This window comes from Girardinichthys multiradiatus, chromosome 5 (genome assembly GCF_021462225.1).
Source record: "Girardinichthys multiradiatus isolate DD_20200921_A chromosome 5, DD_fGirMul_XY1, whole genome shotgun sequence".
Taxonomy (NCBI): Eukaryota; Metazoa; Chordata; class Actinopteri; order Cyprinodontiformes; family Goodeidae; genus Girardinichthys; species Girardinichthys multiradiatus.
This window is the reverse complement of record NC_061798.1, coordinates 34,508,068-34,532,485: the sequence shown is the minus strand read 5'-3', so window position 1 is coordinate 34,532,485 and position 24,418 is coordinate 34,508,068. Positions and strand designations below refer to the sequence as shown.

The 24,418-nt window shown below is 37.4% G+C and overlaps 1 protein-coding gene across 1 annotated transcript in view; it reads right to left on the bottom strand.

Moving 5' to 3' along the window:
- Positions 1-24,418, bottom strand: part of tusc3 (tumor suppressor candidate 3) — a 91,019-nt gene that overhangs the window by 49,806 nt on the left and 16,795 nt on the right. The gene's annotated exons all lie outside the window — the stretch shown is intronic.

Sequence of the window (24,418 nt, the reverse complement as noted above, 5' to 3'; positions counted from 1 at the left end):
TCCCCACCATTCCTTGTGAGTTTTGACATCTCAGCTATTAAAAATATATATCAAGCATTGGCATCAAGAGCAGTAAAAGTCTACACAACAGGCCAAATATATTACTGGCATTAAAACTGCCATCACTTGAACTATAACATCCAACCATATATTGCATCCAACCAGTATTTAATGGTAATACTCCATAGTATTGATGTAGCACTCCCAAATGAAAGCAACTTCAAGAAGGAACATGAGAAGCTTATGAAATACTAAGGGCTGCCGCTGAATCAATTCCACCCATCTTGGAAAAGAGTTCAACATCAGAGTTGGAATACAACTCTGCAGATAAACAACTTACAGCAAACATGTAAACAAAGACTCATGCTACAGATTTGGAAGAGGAAATACTTGAGGGATAAATTCATGTACTGCTCCTTGGGTTCAGTGTCCTTATACAGTCTACATCTCCAAATCTGAATGATGCAGCCAGTGCTGGTTCTCGAGAGAAGCCTGTTCAGATACAGCCAACATGCTCTTTTCCACTTTGTGGGCTGAAGAGTGATGAAATAGTCAGATCTGTGATGAAACACTTGTTTTTCAACCTCTTTTGATAAAACTGTACCTTTAGAAACAGGAGGCACACATTGGGTTTAAACTACAAAAGTAGACAATGTTTTTGAATGAGACAGAGCTATACCTGTGCTCTTTTTATGCCTTCTTAATTAGACCTTGTATCTTAACATTATGTTTTGCATACAGTGTCACCTCAGAGTAAAGGCTTGCATGACATGCTTCATTCACCGCTTCTTTACTCAGCTGCTATCAACTAACACACAAATATAAGCCTAAATCTACATAAGAAGAGTTTAATGGAAGGTAAAACAATAATACCTTTATAGATTTTTGTTGCATCAAATCACCTAAGAAAAAAGTATATCAGCTTCTGCTTTTGCTCACACGTTTTTAGTATTGGTTCAAGCGGACAGTAGTTAAATAATTCAGCAATGTGCCTCCATTCGACTGCTTATCGAACACTCTTACTTTCAAACAGGTCAACAGCAGGCACCAGGCCTTAAGAGTTGCTGAAGGGAAGTGTACACTAAATCTCTTCAGGAAACTGCCTGGAGACCAGATCAACTCAGGCAAACTATAAAGCTGAAGGAGAATTTGGAACAAAGGAAGGCAGAAAATAGAAAATAGAAGTAAAACAGCATGATGTGTTTTTTGGGTCTTTTGGATAACGTGCACTCCTATTAGCCATCTTTAAAACAAGGGAGTAGATTCTGAAGAGGTCAGTATGTAAGAGTGCAACTCAAAACCCTACACACCAGAGTCCACATCCAGGTGAATTACAAAGAACTCTGTAAATTTTTGCTTTTCTGCCTTTAATTTATCTACCTCGTTTTTGCCTTCATGCCTTTTGCCTTACAGGGGGACCCGTCAGTCCTGAACACCAATCCTACAGATCCTAATGATGTGCTGTCTCACTTGTGTTTTCTCTCTCATACACACACTTTATACACATACCTTTTCTCACAAACAAAGAGCAAAAAACAGTCAGTCAGTCATTTTCTACCGCTTATTCCATAGTGGGTCGCGGGGAAAAAACATTAAAAAAATAAAATAAAATACCAAATGATGTTAAATGTCTAGTAAAACAATGTTGCACACCATAAATAAACAAAAAGGCCACTTGTCAATACTACTAAAATACAAGCTTTAAAAAGTCAGTGGAAACAGAAATAAATTAAACAGTTTATAGTAAAAAGACCATCAAGTCTAAAACAGATGCCTTAATCCATTTCATAAACTGAAGACAAACTTAGGTGCAAGCACCCCACTGTTTCCTGAAAGTAAACTCAATCTTAGAGTGAATTTGAAGTGAACTTACCATATTTTACTGCATTGTTCTAAGAGGGCATCAATAGTTTAGTGGCAAATTATCTCTAGATTTAACTAAAGTCAAAGGAAATGAGGTTTGATACGCACGTTTAAAAGGTGAGGTATTTTACTTGAAGGCTAAAGTTGCCAAGTAAGGAGTGGAAGGAAGTTTTTAACATTCTGTTAGAATCTAATTTTGACCAAACAATTTCAGTTTTAGACAACAGACGCCATGCAGTAACTGCATAGTAACGACTACAATGTCAACAACAAATCCTTCGACAGAAAAAAAAATGGCTGAAGTGCAGATGTACAAACAAAACTCGGTACGGAACCAACTTTATAAATAAAACCAAAATCAAGATAAAATGTGAAAAAAAAAAAAACGTACAATTAGGCACTACACTATTTCAAAGAAACGTAACTGACATTAACTGTTGATTTATCTACCGAAGCTAATAAACATAATTTTTTGGGTACTGAAAAGTTATTAAGAGCACTACCTAGAGATCTCTTCAGCTCAGTCATATAATGTTAACAAAATGCATGTGGACTCATGTAGTCCACACATGGGAGGACTTGACCTTGGAAAATTAAGTAAAAATGTTTAGCTAATGAACTTTGACATACTTGTAATGTCTGAAGAGAAGTCCACAGCTATAGCCATTAATGTGCTTCTGCACACCAAACAGCTGGAGGAGATTAGCAGCGTCCTTCAAGTCCCAATCCTACTAAATCAGCACCTCATGGTACAAGTTCGTCTAAACATGCTGCGATCTACTTGTGTCTGTGTCAGACCTTAGGCAATCACAAATAACTAACTTAGTTTAGTAATTCCAACTTTTGTTATTGCAGAAACATTTAAGCTAATCTTATTGAATTGGTTGTTTTATTAAATATTTAAACTGAAGGGGGATGGGCCAGCCAGTTGGTTCAAGTTAATGCATTTGTGTTCTGATCACAGTATTTGATATTGGAAGTCACTGATGAAGCTCAATGACTTCTGTGATTATGTCAGTCACATGCCTAGGGAGAAGTGTGTCCATGTTTCATACAGACAGTTTTTAACAATCACTTTGTATGCACATCCTGCAAAACTATCACAGCTAAGGCTAATGATTTCAGTGATCTAATTTAGGCTTATGGTGAGGGAGGCTGCAGCTGTGTCGCTGTCTGTGTCATGTGACCTGCTCTGCCAGTTACGCCTAGGTAAACACACACAGCTCTAGGCATAAAAGAGGGAGCTGCGCTTAGTGCAGACTAAACACAATCACTCAACTATACGACTTAAAAACCAAATCCCTAAGTTTATGAAGCAGGACAACATTTTATGTAAGTTTTGTCCACACAATTAACTAGAACCAAACTGAAATTTGTTACTGGCTAAATTATGAATGCGACATCAAAATAAAGAGTAAGGATGGTAACATTAGCCTAGCACTTCAGCAAGCTGCTCTGCATTAATACACTGTCAGAAGGAGCAAGGCGAAGTTTTTATTCAATTCAGTTTTTTTATATAGCGCCAATTCACAACACAAGTCATCTCAGGACACTTTACAAAGTAAATTCAGTCGAATCAAACAGATTTCAAGTTAGGTACATACATTCCAATTAAATACATTCCAATTAAACAGTGGAGAGGAAAACTCCCTTTTAAAAGTAAGAAACCTCCACCAGAACCAGGCTCATCTACCACAACCAACTGGGGTTTTGAGAGAACAGAGCAGAGACAAAGAAAGAACACAGAATCACTGATCCAGGAGTACTTTCTATAGAATAAAAGCAAGACATTAATGGTTTTAGCTCCTTTAGTGGCTTTATCTAGCAGAAATAGGCAGCTAGGCAGATGAACTCAGCCAGTTTTCAAGTCTAGAGTATGAAAGAGACCACATACAGTTAGTCACAGTAGAAGCTCAGCCAGTAGCTATGTCTAGGAGAGACAAGGTTATACACTGAAAGACAGGGCCAAATGTATCATCTGTAAAAGGTGAGCATTAAGTTGTTGGCAGCAGCAGCTTGGCCGATGTCACGCTCTAGGAAGGAACTAAACACACAGCCATGTCAGACATAGCTTCTAGAAAGAGAAAAAACAGAGAGAACATGGAGTTAAAAGCTGAAATAACAACAAGTAACACAAAATTGGAGAGTAGTATAAGAATGTAGCAGAGAGTGTGAAAGTGGTCATTATGTCCTCCAGCAGTCTAAGCCTATAAAAGCATTACTAGATATAGCTCAGGATAACATAAGCCACTCTAACTATATCAATTTTATCAAACTTTATTTTTAAATCTCTTTTTATACAGCCATGTGTAACACAAAGTGTTTTACAGAGGAAACAAATAAAATGAAACAAAATGTTTTAGGTGACATGTCAGAACATTATTCCAGTGTCTGAATCAACTCATGTTAGAGCAGCAGAAACACTGCTCGTCTTTAATGAAGCATCAGACTATGACCCACAATTAGCCAACGTCTATTCTTGAATGACTTGGATTGTCATCGGAAGGAAAAACAATCCTGATCCCTGTTATTAGACCATTTTAAAAGGAAATCCACAAGGTTTTTTTTTAATGAACCTAAGTATTTTCAACACATTTAGGTGAGTCCCGAACAGAGATTTTGGGAAATGCCTTGAGATAAACAGACTCCTTCGCATCACTATAATTGCTCCCTGCATTACGTAACTGCACACACACTCCAAACAATCTAGAACCATCAAAAAACATTCATTTCCTACCCTACTGAGGGCATTAAAATGAGTCACATCTAATCCAGGTGTGTGTTTAGTGTGCTTTTTATGTCTGTGTGTAAGGATGCCAGAGTGAGTAAGATGCACAAATGCTCTGCAGATACCCTGCATTATCCCTCTGGGTCTGTGTTAGTCACTCTATGGATGTCATAACCTCTCTGTAACACACACACATATATTGAAGGTAAATTTCTAGGAGGCAAAATGCATCAACAGCACTTAACTGCCGTTGACATTTCTCAACAGTTCCCTATTTGTTCTTTTTTCTTGTATTTATTTCCTCTTTTATTGTCCATAATAATTTCTTATAAAATCAACTATTACCAAAGTATTCTCTATAATTGCTTGGGGACCTATAATCTTTCTCAGAAACCTTCTCATATTTATGTTAATATCAAGAGAGTATAATGGGTTGATTACTTACAATTGTGTCAAAATACAAAAATGTGGTAACATTTGTACAAAAAAACAATAAACATTGTCAGATGCTAAGTATTTCAAGCAACAACAGTAGAAAAATGTTCAATGAAATAAGAGTGACCAAAAGAGGGAAAAAAAAGACAATACAAGAGAAAACAGATAAGAGCAATACAAGCAGAGAGAGAAGAGTAAATTGGGAAGAGAGAAAAATGGTAGCCAGGAGGAGGATGATGATACATTAGATGTAAGGCAACTGATTCTTTCACTGATGAGTACACTGCAGGAGGTCATGGAGGGCATGTCGAAGGACAGCCATTTCATTAGCCATCCTCTTACACAATCATAAAGTCACTGTGCCATGCATAAACATATTTTTCCTCACTACTGCTCTTTATTGGATTCTTAAAGTTGGAAATAAAAACATTTTTAACAATATCACATAATAGTTTGTTAAACTAATGCAGGTAAGATTTGTCAACATACTTTGTTTTCCCATCTGAAACAGCAACATCAATTTCTAACAGACTAACTAAGAAGCACCAACACCACCAAACTTTGCGCCTGGAAAAAGAGTCAAGAATGTGCCAAAATGGACTTCTTCGTGACAACATTAAAGAGAAGGCTATAAGACAATGGATTCTGTACTTGTTGCGGCCCATTATTATGCTTAGGAAGTGGGTAAAACGTATGCTGTGGCCTTTAATAGGCATCAATAGGTAAACTGAGACATGGCGTCAACACTTTTAGAAAGCCAAGGCTCTTACTGGGTGTAAACTCAGAATAATTTGCATCGGCACTGAGACTGAGCACTGCACATGAACAAGACATATTGCATGATGCAAAATATCAAGTATCAATTTTATATGAAATCACCATGCTATAATATGTTGTGATATTTAAATGGAAGAGTGTTTCATGACAAAAACAAATCGAGATCTGACAGACTTCAATCAACAATAGTTTTAAACAAAAGTAACCATCAAACACATTATAAAACTACTACTACAGATTGTAGTAGTAGTTTTTTTGTACTGTAGTCTACAGTACAAACTACCACTGCAGTAGTTACATAAGCAGAAAAACTATACCATTAACATGTAGACAATAGTTGCATTTAACAATGTTTGGAAACATTAATGCAGTTTTTTTATGCTCCCATGAAGCAGTAGAATAGCTCCTGAAACAGTAAAATCCCAATCATAATACAAGTTGTTATCATTTATTCAGTTTACAACATAATCAATTTAAATGTTTCTTTATCCCAATGATTTCCCTATAGTAAAGGAAAACTGCAAGGTGCTACCAAGTCCTACTAGAAAATCACTAAATATGTTCAGATGATCTGATGTCATAAACTGCTGTTAGTCTTACATTCATAATAATGCTGATGGTGAACACTATTCCACTTGCATAACGTTTGTACAGTTTACCTAACTTTTCTTTAAAATTGAAGTATTCATGAATTACTCCGATATTAGCACTGACCATTGTCACATTCGGCAGAGGAAGGCCAGTTTCAGACATGAACAGGACTACATTAACAATTGAATAGATACGGCATTCACTAATTAGGAATAAAGGTGTAAAGTCTGAGAAGACGATCCTGCTCAAAACAAATGAGGAAAAAAACTTCCCATGGGGTTTCTTGTAGATCATGGATGATGACAACCAGCCAGGGATTTGAACTGCAAGCTTTCTAAAAAAAAAAAAAAAAAAAATACAATGGTATTTGTCCTATAAGCAATCCTTTCCTCTGGGCGGTTTTAACACAAGTCTATTGTAAATGAATGGGTCTTGACTTTGGCTGTCAGCCTCCTATATAGTTTCCTCCAATCCCCTCTCTCAAAGGGGGGATTACTGGAAATTGGTTTCATTTAACAAGGAACAAAAACTTGTCTCTCACATAAAAGTGCATAAAGGCCAGAAGACAGATAAACACACGCGTACACCAACGTCTCATAAAGAAAACAAAAATAACATTAAATGTAGTTAATTATGTTATGCACAGCCTCCTTATGTTTTCAGGACTTTCAGTATTGTGTTAAACCATAAACATACAGGTCCTTCTCAAAATATTAGCATATTGTGATAAAGTTCATTATTTTCCATAATGTCATGATGAAAATTTAACATTCATATATTTTAGATTCATTGCACACTAACTGAAATATTTCAGGTCTTTTATTGTCTTAATACAGATGATTGTGGCATACAGCTCATGAAAACCCAAAATTCCTATCTCACAAAATTAGCAGGGCCTGCAATTTGCAGCAGGATTGCGGGTATTGCGCATTACATTTTTGATTCCCGCAAATATAGGTCTTATAATGCGGGACATTCCCGCATGGAATCAGCTAAATGTAAGGACGTGGACGTTTGCACCACCGTCACTTGGCGCGCACGCCTGGCCCGACTGGGACAAATCGAATGTTACATCAGCTGAAGGGGAACCCGCTCCCAAAAAAACACCTCAAGAAAAACTCACGGCTGGAGGCAGCGCCGAAGCCAGTGATGTCGGGAGTGACCCAAAACTTCTGGATTCTCATACAGGTAGCGCTGGTAACTTTATGAAGCCGTCCAAAGACAAGTTTCAGGCTGACTGGCTCCAAATATATCCATGGCTTGAACATAATAATGGTGAAATGAACTGCTCTATTTGTAAAATGTGCGGTGCTGTGCCTTTTACGAGCCAGTGCTATAAAACATCAACTTTGCACCACCACTCAGATGCCGTTTCTCATACAGCTGCAGTGAAAAGAAAACACGAGGCAGATTCAGCAAAAATCGTGATGGCTAAAGCTATTGAAGAAGCGCAGTCACAGTGTGACGAGGAAACAAAAGGGCTTCTAAAAACTGCTTACTTTATTGCCGAAAACGAATTACAGGTGAAGAAGTTTGAGCAGGATTTGAGATCAGTTTTTGTGTTTTTCAGTAACTCTGCTATCAAAAGCAACAAGCTGCATGAATTGCAGAAACAACTAGATGAACCCCATCTGAAGTTCACTCAGCCACATACAGTGAGGTGGTTGTCAATTCACAGTGCTGTTTCAGTTGTGTGCAAATCATTGAAATCCCTGAGAGATGTACTGGAGCACATGGCCTTTGATGCTCAGGATGCTGACAAAGCCAAAGGTCTATTGATAGCTGTCAGACAATTTAACTTTGTGGCCCTTTGTCACGTGATGAAGGATATACTGATGCATGTGGTCCTTCTCTCAAAACATTTTCAAAGAGAAGATCTGGACTTTTCCATAGCCCAGCCAATGGTTGAAAGTACCAAAGCAGCACTGAGAGAACTAATAGTCCACCCTGGACCTTCAGAAGCAGGATTCTTCAGGTCTCTACAGGGTAACAAGTTTAAAGGAGACAAAGTTTTTGACTGTCACACTCAAAAACCAGCCTTTGATGACATGAAGAGTAGGTATGTTGGATCCTTGATAAAATAAATTGACAGAAGATTTCCCTCTGACACACTGGATATTTTGTCATGGTTCACAGTTCTGGAGCCAAAAAACACCATTGTGGCAAAACAGTCTGATAATTTTTCTCACTATGGTGCAGATAAACTTGACAACCTACTGGCACACTTCTCAAGTATTGTAAATGCAACGGATGCTCGGGTCGAGTTTGCATTGCTGAAGCAAATTATGGTTTCCAGTGACCGTTATGCCTCATTTTCCTTTCAAGAGTTTGCAGAGGCTGTCCTGAGTAAACATAGTGGTGTATTCACTGAAATGGAGAAGCTAATTAAGATAGCGCTGGTCATACCAATTGCAAGTGTCTTGCGAAAGTGGAATCAGCACACAAAACAGGATAAAAACAAGATTCAGAAATTCACTTAATAACACAAACCTCACCAATCTGATGATGATTTCAGAACTTGGTCCACCCCAAGAGCAGTTTGATTTTAAAAGAGCTATAATCAAATGGAAAGAGATGATGCAGAGAAGACAGAGAACAGAGAGGACAGAGGATCGAGCAGAGCCTGGAGGAATGAGCCACCAAAAAGAATCATTACACTGATTTAGCTGATGAACAAAAAAGTTGGAGCAATGTGTATAGTTGGATAGGTTATGATGCCAAGTCACCAAAGTCTGTTTCTGCAGCTTAGATTTTTGAAATATTTTGTTTTTTCTGGAAAGAGAGAGCCCATGGAAAGAAGAGAGAATGGAAACCGATTAGAAGGAGGCAACAAAAGGATGAAAGATGCAACTCAAAGTGGAAGAAAATAAAACAAATTACAACAAATGTAAATAGTTCCGATAATCTCCGAAGCCCCTAAGCAGCTAAGCCAGAAGTCATGAGAGAAATTTTATTTCAACAAAGTTGTTACAATGAAGAGAAATGCAGACAGAAGTACAAAAACAGGAAAAGAGTACAGAATGTAGACAAAAGATAAGAGACAGCCACAGATGAAGCTATGATGATAAGTAAAGAAGATTAAAAAGGGACAGTTAGAATAGTATCGTTGTGAGGTAAGACTAAACAATGTTAAGATCTAAAGTTAACCTCACAAGCAGTTGAATGGATAGTTTCCATGCTTAAAATATTTTTCTTCCTTTACCTCCTGTCTAAAGAGATGGGAAAGAGATGAATAAAGCTGAAGAGGGAACAGCGTGGAGACAAGAGAGAGCCACCTAAGATGACATCTCAGAAAGGAGAAAGTGACAAATTAAAGCTGCAAATTAATCTGAGGTATGAGTAGGACATTTTGTCAGGGTCATAGGTTACATCCCCCCGAAAGTGTATAAATCCCCCCATTGCAAAGCTTGTAGGGGGGGAATTCCCCCCTGTTTTAAAAAGTGAATTTCAGGCCCTGTCTAGAGGTATGCTGATTATTGCCTAAGTTGGTTCCAAGACTAACTTAACTTCACTTCCAGATTCTTCAAGATAATTCTTGGTTCTCAAACATAAATAACATTGCATGGTAATGTTGCATCACTCCTTTTGGTCATTATTTCCAATCATCTTTAATCAACTGGTTTATATTGCACATAGCCCATTAGTCTTCCCTATTCTTTAACTGCTTGGTAGTTAGTTGAATTGTTTTAGCATAGTAAAGAGTTTGTTGATTGAAATATGTTTAACTTTGAGTTGACTTATTTTTGTTAATAAATTCTTGTATTTTAAGAAATTGTGTGAATTCATTCCATGTGTGTGCAGAGTTTTGCTGTTCAATAATGTCAGAGCTCGTCTCACACCTTTCTATTTTGTACTAATGCCACCGCCTTACTGGGCTGGTATTCACAGGACAACCCTTAACAGACCGAAATATTATTTGATAAAATATTAATATTAAATAATATCCTCAGATTCATAATCCCAACATTATTAAGGGTGCTATTTTAAGAAAATACCTGAAAATGTTATTTGCACTTTAAATATTAACAATGTCGAAATCCTGTCAGTTTTGTAATGGCCATGTAAATGCAAAAAATAAAGCTTGAAACAAATTGCAACTTTGACCATGCATTTTTGAAAAAGGTGCCACAAAGTCTGAAATTTTAGACAACAATCATGTGAAAACATTGCAAAATCCTGGAAGAACTATACATTGTTTGCCCTATTTGATATTTTTGGAAACTAGCCTAGATTTGAAAAACTGCTAGGTTCATTATCTTCAGGGAAAATGCAATTCACTGTTTTCTAGGTGCAATAACTCTGTTGTTTTTATTTTGAAATTGACCAAATAATCGTGATTATGTTTTCCATTATCGAGCAGTGTCCAGGATAGATGCCCTGTTTAGTCTAAGTCCAGAGTCTACGGACCACCTCATACCAAAGGAACAAAGGAGCAGCAAAGAGGGTCAAAAGTCCACAAAGAAACAAAAAAATAATAATAATTAAAATTAATGAATCAATTTACTCATGCATACTGACATACATTGAAATCCTTAGGAAAACAATCTTTCTGAAAAAGGTAGCAAGGGAAAAGTCAATGTAGGGCAATTTAAACAGGCCATACAGCATTTAAACACTCACACCATGAGTGATAGTGTATTATTTCCCTCTCACAGTGAATCAAACTAACAAGGTTTCATACTGTCAAGTCTGCATCTGTCAGCTCATAATCTGCGATGCCCAGAAATATCAAGAGTTGTCACTTAAGGGAATAGGAGAGGATTTGTCAGCTTAACTGTCAAATAACAATTATTTGAAATAAATTCATTTTTTTCCTGCCTTTGTCTGAGCGTCTTTACGTCAGTCATTCTCCGCTGATTTAATTTAATATCTTTTGCCCATTAGTGCCAACAGTCGTCTTTCTCTGTAATGCTGGCAGACTATCTAAAATATGTCTTGCTTACAGATAACCGCTTCTCTCTAAACCTCCAAGGAAAAAAAGGACATTTAAAAATTTCTGTCCTTTCCTCTCCTCAAAGCACCTGACCAAATATTTCGTGCTTGTTGTAATAGGGAGCCAGGAGTTCCGTTAACATAACTTTTAAATTTCTTTGCCGTGAATTGGGGATGGGGTTGGTTCCTCACTAATCACTTTAGAGACACCTGCGAAATTCCTTTCAATCCAATTAAATTTAAAGTGAAAACAGGATTAAACCACAGTTCAGCACAGTCAATATGACATGACTAGTGAATGCATGATAGGGTTATAAAACACCTGGTTCTGTTTTTACTTCTTCACAAAACTTCCACTACTATTATAAACTTTACTCTTTATCATCAGCCTCATATTAAATTATTCAAGATTTGATATTTCATTTAATAATTATTTCATTTGGCGTCTCTTGCTGTTTCTGTTATTCAATCTCTACAGACAAATTTTGCATTTTTCCTTCAGGAGAAAAGACACCATCTACTGATTCGATATATTGAGATACAACTGTTGGCAATTAAAGAGATGGGCAATCATTTGCGTTTTACCTGAACTTTGGGACACTATGCAAAAAAGACAGCTACTTAGTAAAGTGGCAAAATGTCAATGGGATATCGACAGAGAAATTTGCTGACAGGAAGGCTGACAGTGAGAGCTATTATGCAATAACCTGCTTTGTTTGTCTTAGAATGAAAGAAAAATTATACTCCTCTGCCATCACTTGTATGGGATAAATCAACCAACCCACCAGTCAAATGTTTTCAACCCAGCAGCATGCAACTAGCAACAAACTGCAAAATTTGAATAATTACATTTTAATGGAAAGCATCTTTCCTGCATTAAACCATTGAAAATTAATTTCCTTTTTTCTTATTCAGCCTCATAAAATGTTACATTATCAAATGCAGGCCTGCTTCACACACAATGCTTATTGGTTTAAAAAGATTAATTTAATATTGGCTTTTTTCAATAAGAAAAAAACAGTCAAATAAAATGCACTATACTTTAGAAAGCACCCAAAAGAACAACTAAAGTTCTACAACTGTGCTCCAAGTAATAGATAATAAAACAGTCTAAAGCTCTCCAGAGTACCAACAGAAACAAAGAAAAATGCTTTTGGAACAGGGTTGGAAACGACTGGGAATCACAAGAAAAAAAAAAAACATAAATGGAGCCCTGAGCAAGAACATGTATTGATTTATTGAATAACAGAAGTATTTTAAAGTCTATTCTTTGAGATACAGGGAGCCAATGTAATGACTTTAGAACTGGGGTGATGTGCTTCACTTTCTAAGTTTTGGTGAGGACTAGAAGGTGACACGGGAGAGAATTTTCTCTCCTGTCCCATCCCGCTCCCACAGAAAAATGTCTTATCCCATCCCAATCCCAGGCCAGCATAAAAAAGAATCCTGTCCCATCCCACTTCTGGTAAATTGACTCCCACTCCCATCCCACTCCCATTTAGAACGACTCCCACTCCTGTTTCACTCCCATTTTTGTTTTCTTCATTAAGTCTTTTGGCAATTTCTTTGAAGGGCCAGTTAGGTCCCTGTTTTTAGCTGTAGTAAAGGCCAGTTAAAGTAAAAAGAATAATAATGAAGAAATAATAAAATATCAAACAAGGAAACAGACCATGCTATCTTAGATGAATAAACAAAATGTACATAGTTGTATTTTACTCAATTATTAAGTGATTGTTTCCTTTGAACAATGACATTACTTTTATGTTTCAAATTGCTGAAACAAAAAAACAAAAAAAATTCACCTAGCAAGATAACTGTACTTGGTGAACAAAAGTACAAAAAGGTATTACCTACACAATTTAGAAACTGTACCTCAATGGTTCACAGCCCTGGTCCTCAGGGACCGCTTCCCTGCAAGTTTTAGATGTGTGTCTGCTCCAGCACACCTGATTTAAATTCTGACATGACCTCCTATACAGGCTTCAAAAATAGAGGGTCAAACTGGACAAAATTAAAACAATAAAATCATCATTAAATAAATAAATGTTGTGAATGTCCCATAAATGAAGTAAATGTAACATGAAAGAAATGTAACATTAAATATGGCATTAAATTAAAAGTACCATTTATTTATTTAATACATCATTAGAAACAATAAATGTACCTTTATATCATGAAATGGACTATTATGCAATTAAATGTGCCACTGAATAATTAAGTATAATTTTAAAGATGACATGATGTAATTAGTGGTACACTTAATATTTAATGATGTATTAGAAAAAAAATTGGATGTACCATTAATTTATTTCAAAACATATTTATTTAATATCTTCCCTTGATGAAGCCTTTCCCCTCTACTGTGGCAAAGGCTCTTAAATCTTTAGTGCACATGTGAGCAATTTTGTTGGTCAGATGAGACTTGACACGTAATGGGACTTTTGGTTTGACAAATGAAGAGATGCAGGGCTGATTCAATCCAGAATTTGCCTTATAAGTGTGCCTTAATCACTGGTGTACTTGATTACGACTAAACACGTTTTACAAGCAGCAGACTGCGTGTTAACACCGCTACATTCAACTCTCCTGAAGTTCGGTAATATTTGCGACTTTCCGGTCAGCTCTATGAGTTTAATAGATAAGTCCTTACTTCTGACTTTAAATCGCAAATCCAATTTTACCATGTCCAGTTCTCCACCTGCGTTTGCTCCCTCCATTGCTGCGTTCTGAACGCAGGTGGAAAACATCGATCAGAAGCACTATTGGCTTGTGTGTCATGTAGTTCGTTTGACTCAAATTATAGTATAGGCTTCTTGGAAAAAAACTACACAATGGCGGCGTCGATCCAAGTTTTTTTTTCTTAAAGTTTATAACAAAGTTTCAGTTTTACATTTCCAAAGACAATTGATCCTAGTTTGTTTACCCACCTATTGCTTAGCTCCCGTTCCCGTTCATTTCTTATCCTGTACCCTACTGATCACATGATCTTTACTAATGCTGTCTCCCATCCCGTGGGATTCCCTAAAAAATGTCAGCCTCTAGTGAGGACGCGGGCAGGAGCATTCTGGATTGTTAATAGAATTGATCACTCCATTCTAATAAAATGGAGTGATCAATTGTGTCAAATGCTGCACTAAGGTCCAGTAATACACTGTGGTTCTTCCACAGTCTGCATTTATACGGATGTCATTGAACACCTTGACAAGGGCAGTCTGCGTACTGTGGTGACCAAGGAAGCCTGACTGGAAGACATCATTGGCTGGTCATTGTTAGGAAGTTGTTTAACTGCTAAAACAGCTTTTTCAATAATCTGGAAAATATATCTATTGAGGAGCAGCATGAAAACAAAACACAATGTAATTCTAATACCTGTCTATATGTGTTAAAATGTGGCGCTTTGACAAAGTTACGTTCCACATCTACAGCTATAAAGATTCCTAAAGCATTTGTTATGGCTTTGGTATGGTTTGGTTTGGTATAGGCTGAATTGTTAGCAAAGGACTACTTGAACACCACAAGCAGCTGGATTTGTACTTAAGTTTTGTTTTTTTCTTTACACCAGTTACAGGTCCTTCTCAAAATATTAGCATATTGTGATGAAGTTCATTATTTTCCATAATGTCATGATGAAAATTTAACATTCATATATTTTAGATTCATTGCACACTAACTGAAATATTTCAGGTCTTTTATTGTCTTAATACGGATGATTTTGGCATACAGCTCATGAAAACCCAAAATTCCTATCTCACAAAATTAGCATATCATTAAAAGGGTCTCTAAACGAGCTATGAACCTAATCATCTGAATCAACGAGTTAACTCTAAACACCTGCAAAAGATTCTTGAGGCCTTTAAAACTCCCAGCCTGGTTCATCACTCAAAACCCCAATCATGGGTAAGACTGCCGACCTGACTGCTGTCCAGAAGGCCACTATTGACACCCTCAAGCAAGAGGGTAAGACACAGAAAGACATTTCTGTACGAATAGGCTGTTCCCAGAGTGCTGTATCAAGGCACCTCAGTGGGAAGTCTGTGGGAAGGAAAAAGTGTGGCAGAAAACGCTGCACAACGAGAAGAGGTGACCGGACCCTGAGGAAGATTGTGGAGAAGGGCCGATTCCAGACCTTGGGGGACCTGCGGAAGCAGTGGACTGAGTCTGGAGTAGAAACATCCAGAGCCACCGTGCACAGGCGTGTGCAGGAAATGGGCTACAGGTGCCGCATTCCCCAGGTCAAGCCACTTTTGTACCAGAAACAGCGGCAGAAGCACCTGACCTGGGCTACAGAGAAGCAGCACTGGACTGTTGCTCAGTGGTCCAAAGTACTTTTTTCGGATGAAAGCAAATTCTGCATGTCATTCGGAAATCAAGGTGCCAGAGTCTGGAGGAAGACTGGGGAGAAGGAAATGCCAAAATGCCAGAAGTCCAGTGTCAAGTACCCACAGTCAGTGATGGTCTGGGGTACCGTGTCAGCTGCTGGTGTTGGTCCACTGTGTTTTATCAAGGGCAGGGTCAATGCAGCTAGCTATCAGGAGATTTTGGAGCACTTCATGCTTCCATCTGCTGAAAAGCTTTATGGAGATGAAGATTTCATTTTTCAGCACGACCTGGCACCTGCTCACAGTGCCAAAACCACTGGTAAATGGTTTACTGACCATGGTATCACTGTGCTCAATTGGCCTGCCAACTCTCCTGACCTGAACCCCATAGAGAATCTGTGGGATATTGTGAAGAGAACGTTGAGAGACTCAAGACCCAACACTCTGGATGAGCTAAAGGCCGCTATCGAAGCATCCTGGGCCTCCATAAGACCTCAGCAGTGCCACAGGCTGATTGCCTCCATGCCACGCCGCATTGAAGCAGTCATTTCTGCAAAAGGATTCCCGACCAAGTATTGAGTGCATAACTGTACATGATTATTTGAAGGTTGACGTTTTTTGTATTAAAATCACTTTTCTTTTATTGGTCGGATGAAATATGCTAATTTTGTGAGATAGGAATTTTGGGTTTTCATGAGCTGTATGCCAAAATCATCCGTATTAAGACAATAAAAGACCTGAAATATTTCAGTTAGTGTGCAATGAATCTAAAATATATGAATGTTAAATTTTCATCGTGACATTATGGAAAATAATGAACTTTATCACAATATGCTAATATTTTGAGAAGGACCTGTATATTTAGTCGAGTTATACCTGTTCAAGGGGGAAATTAAGTTCAACATAGAGCCAGCTACATATCTTATCTTTGTTCAGCAATGCCGGTCTCAACTTTAATTCAACCACCTTTTTTTCTGCAATGTTGTGTATGACTGAAAAACAATCATGTTCCCAAACAGCAGACTAATGATTGTGGGAGGTCCTCAAGTTCTGGTTTGTATGTATTATTTGTGCTCTTTGGTTTTGCTTCATGCGTTTAGTTTTTAAAGTTGTATAAGAGAGTTCCACACTCTTCTTTTGCTTATTACATCTAATGGCCAAAAATGGAAGGCAAAACAAGAAAAAACAAAACAAACAAAGTACACAGCTTTACAAGTGTTACAACTCCAGATACAATTATATTCCAGTATTTAAGTTCTAATACTTCATAACACTTGGCATTTATATGCCTATTCCTATCATTTTCACAACGGTACTGTTATCCGTTTACAAAGATTTAAACGTGCTTGATTTGAGTTCATACTTGAAAATAGAAAAAAAAGGAATACTGAATGATGTTAGAGGCTTCAAACTGCTGCTATGCAGGCATACGAAGGTGTGGAAGCATTTAAACTGATTTACAGTGAATGAAGAACATCATCACCATCTGACCCCTATAAAAGAGCAGAAAAAACAACGATCAACACACTAATGAATTTTAAACAATCAATGGTCAAATTTACATATCCGAAAAGAATACTGTCACAAGAAAATAAAAGAAAAGAAAGTAAGTCATATGCACCTGAAAAAGCTCAAGTGACTTAAGGTATGGGTCTAATTCTCCAGAGGATACATACAGAAACTGCCCTTTACAGTTAGTAATGCCAGGTGCTAATGTGAGGGGCTACAGACTATTTAATATAATCTCTAATTGTTTTGTCTTGGTTTTAAAATAGTAAAACCTTGTTTTGAAATGCCTTACATCTCACATTCAGTGTGACCTGACCTCTGCTCATAGGAGGAAGGTTAGAAGGAAAACTGAATTCTGTTAAAAATAGTTCTTGAATTGAAATTGCAATCAGCCAAAAAAAAATCTGTGTCAGTGGGTCAGAGCTCAACAAAAATGGGGATCGGAAATAGGCCACACATTTTTAATCAGTTTAGATGGTTCTGCAAACAGAATTTTTAGAAGAATTATGAAAATCAGATACCAAACTCTGCTTATAATTGCTCACCGTACCTTTGCACACCAACTTTACACCACTCAAAATATTGTGAAAACTACATGGTGAAAAATTGACTGTTGTATAATTAGTCAACAAAGACAATATCTAATGGCTAGGTATTTAAGAGAAAAATACTGTACAAAATATCCACAATGAGATGTCAATTGTGTTATTCTTGACATAGGATATTCAGATTTGATGGGTTTTAATCTATTTATGTTGAACCATATTATCATTTTGGCATAGTTTGTTTTTTTCTGCTCAGGTATTTTCTACACAATTCTGTTATATCAGCAGCACTAGAAGGGCTTCACAGTATGCAGACATTTAACATGTCAGTTAAATTGGGCAAAGTTGAGAAGTATTGCACATCATTTAGGATATAATGGTTGAATTCCTGACAAGCAGTCAATGATTAGGCTCTCAAGAAAAATACATTTGTATCCAACTTATGTATCTTCCCTATGTTTAAACAAGACTATTTTTCATTGGAGTCACAGAAGAAGCTTCCCTTGAGTCAGAAGCAAAGTTTTTTTTATAAATGCTTCCTCTCCAGCATCCCCCACTTTATGAAAAGGATTTTCATTCAGATGTTAAGGTGACAATTATTTGCCAAGAGATACCTGAAAAAGGTCTGGATGAGCACTGCAGGATAGTTTGCTCAAACCACCTCGACATGCTGGTATAGTGGGAGTTAAACGCTGTGGACTGTCTTTTTAGAGCACTCAGCAATTAGTCCAGAATGCTGCAAGTTTTGTGGCAAATGTAGACACATTCTTTGTAGCTCAATGGGATGGGAAAAAGTCAGGCCAACATTTCAGCACAATCTCTAACTGCCCTCCTTGGTATTTCAGTTCTAGCCTTTTTATGCTTTATTTTCTGAACTATGTAGAATTTGATAATATTCACATGTAGACAGTGGGTGGTAAGACACACGTTAATTGAACTGGTGAGCAAGCAGACAATGAGAACAAAAATAACAGATTTAGACAAAAAAAAAACAACTCCAATATTATACATGTTGGAAAACAATCTAAAACTTTAGAAGTGAAAGGTGTGGCTATAGTAAAGGTCATGAAGTTGAAACCATGTCTGGAGACAAGACAATTGGTCTTTCTCTTCCTCAATACCCAGGTGTACTTCATAACCTTTAATAACTCCAAAGCTATCATTTTCTTTCTCTCTCCTCCAACTGAGTGTAATGCTCAGACATGCAGAGTATACCAATATTTCAGCAGTAATTATTTTTAATAGTCAAAATCATCGTGAAAAGCTTATTGCACATGCCAGTATACCAGCCATATAGGTAACTGGAGTTGTATGCTACCTCATTAGCCTTCAGAGCCTAACAAATGCATTAGTGCCTAATAACTGGGCATATAATCTGTTCCTAATTAGCCTCATAAACTACTTAGATATGTTTTGTGCATCTGCCTAGGTAAGCACCATTAGTCTCAGAAGATCCATTAGATAATCAGGACCAGCAGCTTTATATATATTTCTGAAAACTTCAAAAATGTCACAAGGATACTTGATCTTCTTTCCACTGCCTACATTTTAGTAGAAAAGAAACATATTCCAGCATTGTCAGCTGAAGTGCCTTTTGTTAGCTACCTTAAGAAAAAAAAATTGCTATTCATAGAAGCACAACTACATAGTTTAAAAAGAGGAGCATGGTGGGTACGATTAGCGACTGCAGCTACAGCTCGTGTGGTGTCCTATTCTTAACTTTGATTGCATTGTGTTACTTTTCTTCTACCTTGAGGGGTTCACTAAACTATATTCATTGATCTGATTTGCTTTCACTCTGCCTCTACCCTCCTAATTATCTCTTTGAGAGAGTGTGCAACTCTCCAGTGGCTCCTTATTCTCTCATTCCAATGGCATGGCAAGCAATTTATTGGAACAAATCAAGAGTGAGACTTGATATAAGCCCTGATTTCCGTGATTTCTTCCCATGATTCACCTCCACTCCAATGCCCTCATCCATAAGGTAGTTAAGCTACTATGTAAACAAATATGCCAGGCATAGGAAGCCCTCAATGCAGGGAGCATACATACAGGTCCTTCTCAAAATATTAGCATATTGTGATAAAGTTCATTATTTTCCATAATGTCATGATGAAAATTTAACATTAATATATTTTTGATTCATTGCACACTAACTGAAATATTTCAGGTCTTTTATTGTGTTAATACGGATGATTTTGGCATACAGCTCATGAAAACCCAAAATTCCTATCTCACAAAATTAGCATATCATTAAAAGGGTCTCTAAACGAGCTATGAACCTAATCATCTGAATCAACGAGTTAACTCTAAACACCTGCAAAAGATTCCTGAGGCCTTTAAAACTCCCAGCCTGGTTCATCACTCAAAACCCCAATCATGGGTAAGACTGCCGACCTGACTGCTGTCCAGAAGGCCACTATTGACACCCTCAAGCAAGAGGGTAAGACACAGAAAGAAATTTCTGAATGAATAGGCTGTTCCCAGAGTGCTGTATCAAGGCACCTCAGTGGGAAGTCTGTGGGAAGGAAAAAGTGTGGCAGAAAACGCTGCACAACGAGAAGAGGTGACCGGACCCAGAGGAAGATTGTGGAGAAGGGCCGATTCCAGACCTTGGAGGACCTGCGGAAGCAGTGGACTGAGTCTGGAGTAGAAACATCCAGAGCCACCGTGCACAGGCGTGTGCAGGAAATGGGCTACAGGTGACGCATTCCTCAGGTCAAGCCACTTTTGAACCAGAAACAGCGGCAGAAGCGCCTGACCTGGGCTACAGAGAAGCAGCACTGGACTGTTGCTCAGTGGTCCAAAGTACTTTTTTCGGATGAAAGCAAATTCTGCATGTCATTCGGAAATCAAGGTGCCAGAGTCTGGAGGAAGACTGGGGAGAAGGAAATGCCAAAATGCCAGAAGTCCAGTGTCAAGTACCCACAGTCAGTGATGGTCTGAGGTGCCGTGTCAGCTGCTGGTGTAGGTCCACTGTGTTTTATCAAGGGCAGGGTCAATGCAGCTAGCTATCAGGAGATTTTGGAGCACTTCATGCTTCCATCTGCTGAAAAGCTTTATGGAGATGAAGATTTCATTTTTCAGCACGACCTGGCACCTGCTCACAGTGCCAAAACCACTGGTAAATGGTTTACTGACCATGGTATCACTGTGCTCAATTGGCCTGCCAACTCTCCTGACCTGAACCCCATAGAGAATCTGTGGGATATTGTGAAGAGAACGTTGAGAGACTCAAGAGCCAACACTCTGGATGAGCTAAAGGCCGCTTTCGAAGCATCCTGGGCCTCCATAAGACCTCAGCAGTGCCACAGGCTGATTGCCTCCATGCCACGCCGCATTGAAGCAGTCATTTCTGCAAAAGGATTCCCGACCAAGTATTGAGTGCATAACTGTACATGATTATTTGAAGGTTGACGTTTTTTGTATTAAAAACACTTTTCTTTTATTGGTCGGATGAAATATGCTAATTTTGTGAGATAGGAATTTTGGGTTTTCATGAGCTGTATGCCAAAATCATCCGTATTAAGACAATAAAAGACCTGAAATATTTCAGTTAGTGTGCAATGAATCCAAAATATATGAATGTTAAATTTTCATCATGACATTATGGAAAATAATGAACTTTATCACGATATGCTAATATTTTGAGAAGGACCTGTATATTGCTTGAAACAAAATAAATCCCAATCTTATCCTTCGAACAGGTTTGCAGGTCAGAACACCCAGGTCGGATTACTCCTGTAACCTCAAACTCTTCAATCCTGCAATTCGTTGGTAAGAATTTAATGGATGGGATTTGTTTGTCTACCATACCTCACAGATGCATGTTTGAATTACATTCAAGGGAATGTGAATTGATGAGTCCCTAAAAATCCCATATGTATCACTGTGAACTGAAAACATGCCTTTGCTACTGGAAGTGGCAAAGGGCATGCCATATTCAGTCATTTAAATACTCTTTCATTCCAATTCAGATGGTCACTTTAAAGTTCAGAAAGTCATTTTTGACATGTGATGCTACCTTGCGATTGACTGATTTGCTATAGTTGTTAAACAGCAATTGAACAGGTGTACCAAATAAAGTGGCCAGCACGTACATGTGGTACATTTGAAAGCAAAATGGCAGGATGCCAGGCTTGCCAGAAGAGCTACCATTGTTTCTGTAGTGCAGCCTGGTGCTGGGTCTAAACAAAACATATAAAGCTGATCATTTTGTAGATACTTTTGGTGACGGACACAGGTATGCAAGAGCAATTTCACTTGGTTTCCCAGCCTAATAAGCAAACAAAATTTAAACGTATTTTCTCATACATTTTTAGAATTAAAGTAGCATTAAAACATTTTTTGCAATTTAAGTGACAGCAGACACAAAATAGCTTCCAGATTTTAAAAAAAATGTCCAATTTAAAATTAAGTTATTACTGGCTAAGAGCTTTTAGTGAGACACAAGGTGACACATTAGGGTAGTGGCTCAAAATGTCTTATCTCCCACAGATAGATTGTTCATCAACTTCACATTTCCATTGATTTGATTAAATATATTTGTCAAAATATCCAAGACTGACATGCTTACAATCATTTTATTGACTGGAAAATACATATGTTTAAGCTTTCCCTTGTTCTTCCAATTGATTTTCATGTTAATTTCATAGAAAACTAAGAGTATTTCCAATAGCCCAGTTAGCTCCAGCTGTCTGACCCTTAGCAGTAAATTGGCATCAGTCTCACAAGAGAGCTGGTGAGCTAGATGCACCATAAAGATCATGCTCTTAGCTAAGCTGGTAGGACTAATTGGCTCATCGATAATATCAACAGCTGGGAAAGGGAGTGACCACTAGTTGCACAGTTCATTTAATAGCTACAACAATCAACATAAATCAAACTCCTCATTAGATATTATATGTCAGTCGTACTCCCAATTCAGGTTTGCAGCCTCTCTCTCTCATTCTCTCTGGCTTTTTGAAGATTAAACTGGATTGGCTGTCATTGTTTTAACACCTCCCATGCACAGCCGTATTCAATACAGAATATGTATTCCAAAGAGGCTTGTTTTGTTCAAATTAAAAGTATGTTTTGAAAATAACCTTTAAGCAGGTACAACATAAACTTTAAGCCCACATTTCTGTATTAAACATGTTTTTATTGGGTTGATCTAATATTGTCTTAAATATTGTGCTTTTATTAGTTGTAAGCAGACAATCATAAATACAGAAATAAAGGCTTGACAACATCAGTCTGTATGTAATTAATCTATATATGCTTCACTTTGTGAAAAAAGCTACTGAAATATGTAAACATTTCAATAATATTCTGTTTTAATATCATTGTAGTAGCTGGGCTACTAAAAAAGAAAATTTCCATAAAAAAAAAAAAAAAAAAAAAGACTATTGGCTTTAGGGCCGAAACAGTTAATCGGATTAACTGGATAGTGATTAATCGACTATTGAAATAATCGTCAACTAATTTAGTAATCAAATAATTGTTAACTGGAGTATACAGAATCAAAAACTTGCCATTTTCTGAAAATCTCCTACTAAGCACCTTTTGCTAACCGATTAAAAGACTATTCGAAAAATTGGTCGACAGATTAATCGATTAGCAAAGCAATCGTTAGTTGCAGTCCTAATTGCCTTTTAAAACACAAGAGTTGTTGTGATGATTTCTTTTTTAAATCCCATAAATGAATATGTAAAAAGGTAAAGAAAGCAAATTAAAATCTCAATGTGAAAAAAAAATGTAAGGATGAATGAAATGGACCAGATTTGACACCTGATGATTCAGCATTAATCCTGACTACAGTTTTATGCCTTCGGTTCAGCATAAAGCGTTGGTGAGTGTGTGTGTGTATATATGTGTGTGTGTGTGTGTGTGTGTGTGTGTGTGTGTGGTTATAATATAACTTATTTTGGGGCCATAAATAACCTCAAAGTTAGACATGCAAGCGTAGACAGAATTGTAGCTTCTCATAAATCTCAATGCAATCTGTTGGAGAAAGATGAGCCATTTTCTATCTTTTTCCTCTCAACTGTCTCACCTTCACATGAATTCTCCTACAGCAATAATCACTGCAGTCAAACTCTGACCCCCATCCACTCTACCACCTCTTTCTCTGGCTTCTTGTATAATATTACTCCAATGCTTCCTGATGCTTACAAACAGAAATGTCTTTTCTTGACATCCTTTCGACAAATGAATGCTTTGAAAAGACTATGTGCTGAAATATTTCAATAACTCAGTGCAGTTATGTTTAGGTGACAGTCTAACCAACAAGAAATGTTGCAAAAAACTTTTGTTGATTAAAATAAATATATAAAAAAGGTACAGAAAGCAAACTGTATTTTTCTTTCTACGTTATTTTGTTGCACCTTCTTTTCACCATCATATGGCAATATTATTTCAGTCATTTCTATATAGATATGGATACACAAAGATTACACAGTCTTTGGGCTGTCAACTAACGAAGCAGAAAGACTAAAGGCTTGTTTTATATGTCAAACAGGCACCTGTTTGACATATAAAACATTTGTTTGTAAAGCAACACTGCAAAGTGCGCTGTTGACACTATGCATCGCATCATCTGTAAAGGCATTACAGAGTTCACTTGTTGGAGAACCATAAGCTATTTCTTCTGGTTAGATGAGTTTCAACAATGCAACAGTGCAGAAATTAACATTGATACTTCACGTTCACAACCTAAATTAGATACCAAGCTACCT